The sequence below is a fragment of the Carya illinoinensis genome, chromosome 9 (genome assembly GCF_018687715.1).
Source record: "Carya illinoinensis cultivar Pawnee chromosome 9, C.illinoinensisPawnee_v1, whole genome shotgun sequence".
Lineage (NCBI taxonomy): Eukaryota > Viridiplantae > Streptophyta > Magnoliopsida > Fagales > Juglandaceae > Carya > Carya illinoinensis.
This window is the reverse complement of record NC_056760.1, coordinates 34,523,537-34,531,583: the sequence shown is the minus strand read 5'-3', so window position 1 is coordinate 34,531,583 and position 8,047 is coordinate 34,523,537.

Below are 8,047 nucleotides of genomic sequence, written 5' to 3'. Positions count from 1 at the left end.
CATAACATCCAGAGCATACAACATTCATTCAAAGCTTTCATTCTCTCTTCTCTAAGCATTGGGTTTTAATCCTTGTTCATTTTGAGAGATATAGTTTACACTGTATTGTTCTTATTTCACTCATTGAGGAGTGTTTTTTGATAACCTACCCACTATCAGTTCTTGTATCAGAAAAAGGGTGTGTATAACCCTTGTGCGTGTAGAAAGTGTTCTATACGGGGAATAGTTGAATTACCACGTGTAAGGTGATTGCAAGTGTAGAGGGTGTTTTAAACGGATCCTTTGTAGCGGTGTTGTTCAAAGGTGTAATAGGTTTCTATCTCCACCTGAAGGAGGTTGAATAGTGAATTTGAAGATCCTCAAGGGGTAGCTTGAGGTGAGAACGTAGGCAGTGGGGCCGAACCTCGTTAACATACTGAGTTTGCTTCTCTCTTTTCCTTACTCTTTATATTTATTACTGTTTCGCATTTTGTTTATATTTTATATTGTATATTTGATTTATAATTGTTATTTTTTCAAATATAACTCAATTCACCCCCCCCTCTTGTGTTAGTCATTTGGGCAACAATTGGTATCAGAGCTAAGAGCTCTACTATAAGATTAACTATCTTTTGAGTTAAGATCTTATGACTAACATTGCAGCTTCATTTGGTGAAGGTCAATCTAGCAGTCGGCCTCTACTCTTTTGTGGAGATAATTACTAATTCTGGAAAGTTAGAATGAGAATATTCCTACAGGCTCAAGGTCGAGAAATCTGGAAATGTATTGTAAATGCACCTTATATTCTAACAAAAGTAGTTGATGGAGTAAAGGTCAAAAAGGAAGAAGAAGAGTTTGATCGTGAAAACGATAGACTTTATACTCTAAATTTAATTGCTATGAATTCATTATTTAATGCTCTCAATGGAAATAAGTTTAATAGAATAATGACTTGTACTACGGCAAAAGAAATTTGGGATAACTTGGAAGTTACTTATGAAGGAACTTCGCAAGTCAAGGAATCAAAAATTTATATTCTTACTCATGAATATGAAATGTTTAAGATGAATGATGATGAATCTATTTCTAGTATGCACACTCGTTTTACTAACATAATAAACAGCTTGACAGCTCTTGGCAAAGTTTATTCCAAGGTGGAGATAGTAAGAAAAATTCTCAACTCTCTACCAAAACGCTGGGAATCAAAAGTAACAGTGAATCTTGAAGCTAGAGATCTCAAGAAACTCGAAGTAAATGAACTCATCGGGTCACTTATCACCCATGAGTACACATTGAAAAGAGGAGAAGAAGAAGGAAAGCCAAAGAAGAGCTTGGCACTTAAAGCTGTTTCTCATGAAAGTGAAAGTGATGAAGATGAGGAAAATAAAGATCAAGATGAAGAAGTTGTGATGATAACAAGAAGAATTCAGAGGTTCTTAAAGAAAAATAAAACTCTTCCGAGGAAATCCTTCAAAAAGTTTTACAAGAAAGATTCAGGTAAAAATGACACTTTAATTTGTTATAAATGCAATAAGCCTGGTCATATCAAGCCAGATTGTCCTCTGCTAAAGAAAGATCGAAACAAGGGCAAGAAAGCAATGAAAGCTACGTGGGATGATGATTCAAGTAGCTCAGATAGTGAAGCAAGCAATGAAGAATCAGCAAATCTTTGTCTTATGGCTAAAGATGACTTTGAGGTAACAAATCTTGATAATATTGAAGATTCTTCATATGAAGAATTGCAAAATGTTTTATAAGAGGTTTATGAGGAATTTGAAAAATTGGGTATCAAATATACTGCTTTGAAAAAGAAAAATTCTTTTTTAACAAATGAAATTGATATTTTAAGAAAAGAAAGTATCATTTTGAAAGATGAAAATCTTGAATTGAATAAGAAGAAAACCGATTTAGAAAATATTGTTGAAAACTTTACGAATGGAAAAAGAAATTTTGAAAAACTTCTTGGTAGTCAAAGATGTGTTTTTGATAAGGCAGGTTTGGGATATATGCCAAAACAAAAATACAAACCTTATAAAAATTTCTTTGATAATCCTTCTACATCAAAGATCAATAATCAAAATTCTTTTCATAAAAATAATTTTGTCAAAAAAAGATATTATTATAATCATTCAAGTTCTTCATATATGTCACATGCTATTTGCAATTTCTGTAATAGAAATGATCATAATTATCATACTTGTCCTATTAGAAGAAATCATACAATGACTATTAGGGCCATATGGGTACCTAAACATCTTATTTCTTCTAATACTAATAAATAAAGGACTCAAAGAACTTGGGTACTAAGAAAAATCATTTTAATTGTTTTTATAGGTATGCATGAAGTCATCCACAAGCAAAAACAAGTGGTTTTTAGATAGTGGATGTTCAAGACACATGACGGGAGACAAGATTAAGTTCTTTGATCTTAGATCTAAAGAGGAAGGATACGTGACATTTGGAGACAACTCGAAAGGGAAGATCGTGGGAATAGGTAAAATTGGTAATGAATCTTCTCTCATAATTGAAGATGTTTTACTTGTTGAAGGTCTAAAACATAATCTTTTGAGCATAAGTCAATTATGTGATAAAGGATTTACAGTTACTTTCAAAATGGATAAGTGCATTATTTTGAATGATCATAATTGTAATATTTGTTTTATTGCTTTTAGAAACAATAATGTTTATACAATTGATTTTGAAGAAATTACCTCACAAGATGCTATTTACTTTTCAGTTCAAAATGAAACTAGTTGGCTATGTCATAGAAGATTAGGTCATGCCAACATGGAACTTATTTCCAAACTTTCAAAAAATGATCTTGTGAGAGGTTTACCAAAAACATATTTCTTAAAGACAAAATTTGTGATGCATGCCAATTTGGTAAATAAACAAAAACTTCTTTTAAAACCAAGAAACATATTTTCACTACTAGACCATTGCAATTGATACACATGGATCTTTTTGGACCAAATAGAGTTGCAAGTCTAGGAGGAAAATATTATGCATTTGTTATTGTTGATGATTTCTCTAGATATACTTGGGTCATCTTTCTTGCTCATAAAGATGAGGCACATAATACCTTTACCAAGTTATACAAGAGAATTCAAAATGAAAAGGGCTATACTATTTCAAGTATCCGAAGTGATAGGGGAAAAGAATTTGTTAATAAAAATATTGAAACATTTTGAAATGAAAATGGTTTTATGCATAATTTTTCTGCTCCTCGAACTCCTCAACAAAATGTGGTAGTAGAGAGAAAAAATAGATCTCTTCAAGAGATGGCAAGAACAATGCTTAATGAGAATAACTTGCCTAATTATTTTTGGGCCGAAGCGGTAAGTACTGCATGTTATGTTATAAATAGAGTTATGCTAAGGTCTAAATTAGATAAAACCCCCTATGAGCTTTGAAATGAGAAAAAGCCCAACATTGGTTACTTTCACGTATTTGGATGCAAATGTTTTATTTTGAATGACAGAAATAATTTAGGCAAGTTTGATGCAAAATCTGATGAATGTATTTTTCTCGGGTATTCTACTAATAGTAAAGCTTATAGAGTATTCAATAAAAAGACTTTAACTGTACAAGAATCTATGCATGTAGTATTTGATGAATCTAATTCTCCACTCTTCAAGAAATTTATTGATGAAGATGCAGGAGGTATAAATAACACGGAAATTCTCAATCTCAACAAAGAGAACACAATAGAAGAAGTTCAACATGGAACCATCAGGAAAGATCATCAAAATTTAATACAAGATGCAACCAAACAGTGAAAATTTGTTAAAGATCATCCAGTGGAACAAATTTTGGGAGAACCTTCACGAGGTGTAAGTACTCGATCATCTCTTAGAAATATTTGCAATCATACTGCTTTTCTATCTCAAATTGAACACAAAAATATTGATGACGCACTTCTTGATGAATCTTGGATTCTAGCTATGCAAGAAGAGTTGAATCAATTTGAAAGAAATGATGTTTGGACACTTGTTTCTAGACCCAAAAATCATACTATTATTGGAACAAAATGGATTTTTAGAAACAAGAAAGATGAGTCCGGAGTCATTACTAGAAATAAGGCTCGACTTGTAGCCCAAGATTTTAATCAAGAAGAAGGAATCGATTATGATGAGACATATGCACTAGTCGCAAGATTAGAAGCTATTCGAATGCTACTTGCATATGCTTGTTATAAAGATTTCAAACTTTTTCAAATGGATGTTAAAAGTGTTTTCTTAAATGGTTTTATAAATGAAAAGGTATATGTTGAGCAACCTCCAGGTTTTGAAAATCATATTTTCCCAAATCATGTTTCCAACTTACAAAAGTACTATATGGACTTAAACAAGCTCCTAGAGCTTGGTACGAGAGACTTAGTAGTTTCTTGATTGAAAAAGGTTTTTCAAGAGGAAAAATCGACACAACTCTTTTCATTAAATATGAAAATGATGATATTCTTTTCATTCATATTTATGTTGATGATATAATATTCGGTGCTACTAATGAAAATATGTGTCAAGTTTTTGCTAAGACTATGCAGGAAGAATTTGAGATGAGCATGATGGGAGAACTTACATTCTTTCTCGGATTGCAAATTAAGCAAGCAAAAAGTGGGACATTCATCAATCAATCAAAATATATTAAGGAATTACTGAAGAAGTTTGGGATGGAAAATGCTAAGGAAATTGGAACACCAATGAGCTCATCAACTAAACTTGATAAAGATGAATCCGGTAAGCCAGTTGACTCGAAGATATATCGAGGTATGATTGATAGCTTATTATATGTAACAGCCAGTAGACCAGATATTATGTTTAGTGTGTGCTTATGTGCACGCTTTCAATCATCTCCAAAAGAATCACATTTAATAGCAGTTAAGCGCATTCTTAGATATCTTAGTGGTACAATTAACCTAGGGTTATGGTACCCTAAACACACATCTTTCAATCTAATCAGCTACACAGATGCAGATTATGCTGGCTGTAAAATAGATCGAAAAAGCACTAGTGGAGCATGCCATTTCTTAGGTCATGCACTAGTTTCCTGGTTTAGTAAAAAACAAAATTCTATTGCACTATCTACTGCTGAGACAGAATATGTTGCTGCGGGTAGTTGTTGTGCTCAAGTTCTCTACATGAAACAACAACTTGAAGATTTTAAACTCATGTATAATCACATTCCAATCAAATGTAATAATACAAGTACTATAAATCTTTCAAAGAACCCAATACAACATTCTAGAATAAGCATATTGAAATAAGATATCATTTTCTTTGAGATCATGTGCAGAAAGGCGATATAGTACTAGAGTTCACAAACACACATGATCAGTTAGCAGATATTTTCACAAAGCCTCTATCAGAAGATAGATTATGAATGATCAGAAAAGAAATATGTATGATGCATGCTATGAATATCTCTTAAAAGATAGACCAGAGTTAATAAAAATAGAGATAGATTTTTTAAATACTTTTACATAAACTTGAGATTCTTAGCCTCATGTTTGAGATGCTCATTCTCTTCATACAATATCATGTCATTCTTATCCATGGGAACGGGCAAGCGGAATGAAGAATCTAATAAAGATTTCAACTGTTTATTCTTTTGCCGAATGATTCCTTCTCTTGTGTGAGACTTTTGAACAATTCATTGAAGTACAAAAATTTATTCTTTGAGTTTTTCAATTTCATGATTTTTGGCTTGTGGCCGCTGAGAAAAAGCAACAATAGAGGAAGAGTAGCGAGTCCCAAGACTCACCAAGTCATAAATAGCATCAAAATCTGACTTATTAGTCAGATTATTATTTTCTTGTAGCAACATTTTCCAATGGCAGATGCAGAAAGGACAGGAGATTGAGATGCAGAATGCCTCATAGATGGATCTAGAGAAATGTTAGAAGAATGAGCCATTGAGAAAAGAATAGAAGGCTTAAAACGAGAATGTTGAAGGAATGCAGATGAGTTATAGAGATGAGAAGAAAACTTGATGCAGATTGGATGAACTTCAGGACTGATTTTATAGAGATAGCATAAAGAATAAGACAAACTATTGTCTCTTCAAATCTTATTTAATCAAAAGAAATACAAGATATGCTGGACACACATTGTCAAAAGTTTTCTTACTAAGCCAGTGAGATTAACAGTAGATTGTCCCTATTTTTCTAGTAAACGATGAACCTCTGCTGTTATCTACCGATGTTGACCTTGTATCTAAACCCTTTCTCGTTCCAGCTCCTCTATTCGTGGTTGCAGATCATGAGCATACCAATCTGTAAATTTTTTCAACTCTTGGTTTTCTTGCTTTAGTCTTTTATTCTCACTATCCTTATTAGCAAGCTTCTGTCATAACTCAGATATTTGCATGTTAAGATGATCAATCTCACTCACCCTCGCCATTAACCTCCGAGACATGATCGTAACAGAGGCAGCATATTGACTACTGAGCATTCTTGATTATGCAATAATCTCAGAATCAGCCTTACTAGAAAAACGGTTCCCTGCTCCTATCATGGTATTGACGGCCTCAGGAAAGAAGATTGATGATTGATGCGTCAAGGGTTCCTGATTCAAGTCTGGAACATTAGTGGAAGAGAATTGCTCAGCCATTCTATCATTGTGGAAAAACAGAACTCAGGTCAAGAAGCGATGTATTTTTTTGGCATCCGATAGATGAAAATGATCATTTTTTTATAGAAACTCAGAGCCTTCAATCACGTTTGTCAACAACATCAGGCAATTGTTTAAATTTCCAGCCGCACCAAATTCATAGAGTTAGGCCTCGAGACTTTGCAGCATTTGTCGGGTCACGGACGGCTCCTTTTTCAACTATCTACAATGACTATTAAACGCATCGTTTTCTTCAGTCCATTTACTTGCTGCCGATCCTTTTTAATGATGTCAAAAGGGGGAGAAGTTTTAGACTAGAACATTAACATTGTTTAAATTGCTAAACTTGTTATATATGCTTGGAATTATATTTATACTTTTGCTTGAAAAACTAACACATATTTTCAGGGGGAGCTTAAGTATTAATACAGGTTTCAAGTTCTATCAAGTATTTGTCATCATCAAAAAGGGGGAGATTGTTGAACCCAAGATTTCAAGTTTCATGTGATTATAAATCTACACATGGATTTTGATGATAACAAATGAATTCAAAGAATAAAGGAATTTCAAGTTCAAGTTGTCCACACAATGGAGTCAAGCACATCAAAGAACCAAGCATGAGCAAGAAGGAAACAAGTTCACATTAAAGTCATAGAGTAATGTTGTAAATCTCTTAAACTTTGAAATTAGGATTAATGTTCAAAATTAATATTTTATCATAAAGCATTAAAATACATTTTCCACATGTGCATGAATTTTTTGAAAATTAAACTTTGAAAATATTAAAGATGATTGATTGTCATCTTTTACATGTGCATGCCTTGATTAAAGGGTTGAACTTTGAAAATATTAAAGATGATTGATTGTCATCTTTCACATGTGCATGTTTTATTTGAATATTTTCAAAAGTGATTGATGCTTTTTTAGACTTATACAAAAGGTAGATGATTTTGTTTGAATTTTTTGAAAAGTAAAGTGTGCTCCTTTTGTTATATACAAAAAGTAAAAGATTAGGTTTGAATTTTTTGAAAAATAAAGTGTGCTCCTTTTGTCATATGCAAAAAGTAAAAGATTAGGTTTGAATTTTTTGAAAAGGAAAGTGTGCTCCTTTTGTCATATGCCAAAAGTAGAAGATTAGGTTTGATTTTTTTGAAAAAGTGAATGATGTCGTCTTTGACATGTGGATCTTTTTAAATTTGAATATGAAGTCTCATATGCCTATAAATAGATCATTTGAGAGCTTCACATTCACAACATTCAGAGCATACAACATTCATTCAAAGCTTTCATTCTCTCTTCTCTAAGCATTGAGCTTTAATCCTTGTTCATTTTGAGAGATATAGTTTGCGCTGTATTGTTCTTATTTTACTCATTGAGGAGTGTTTTCTGATAACCTACCCACTATCAGCTCTTGTATCAGAAAAAGGGTGTGTATAACCCTTGTGCGTGTAGAAAGTGTT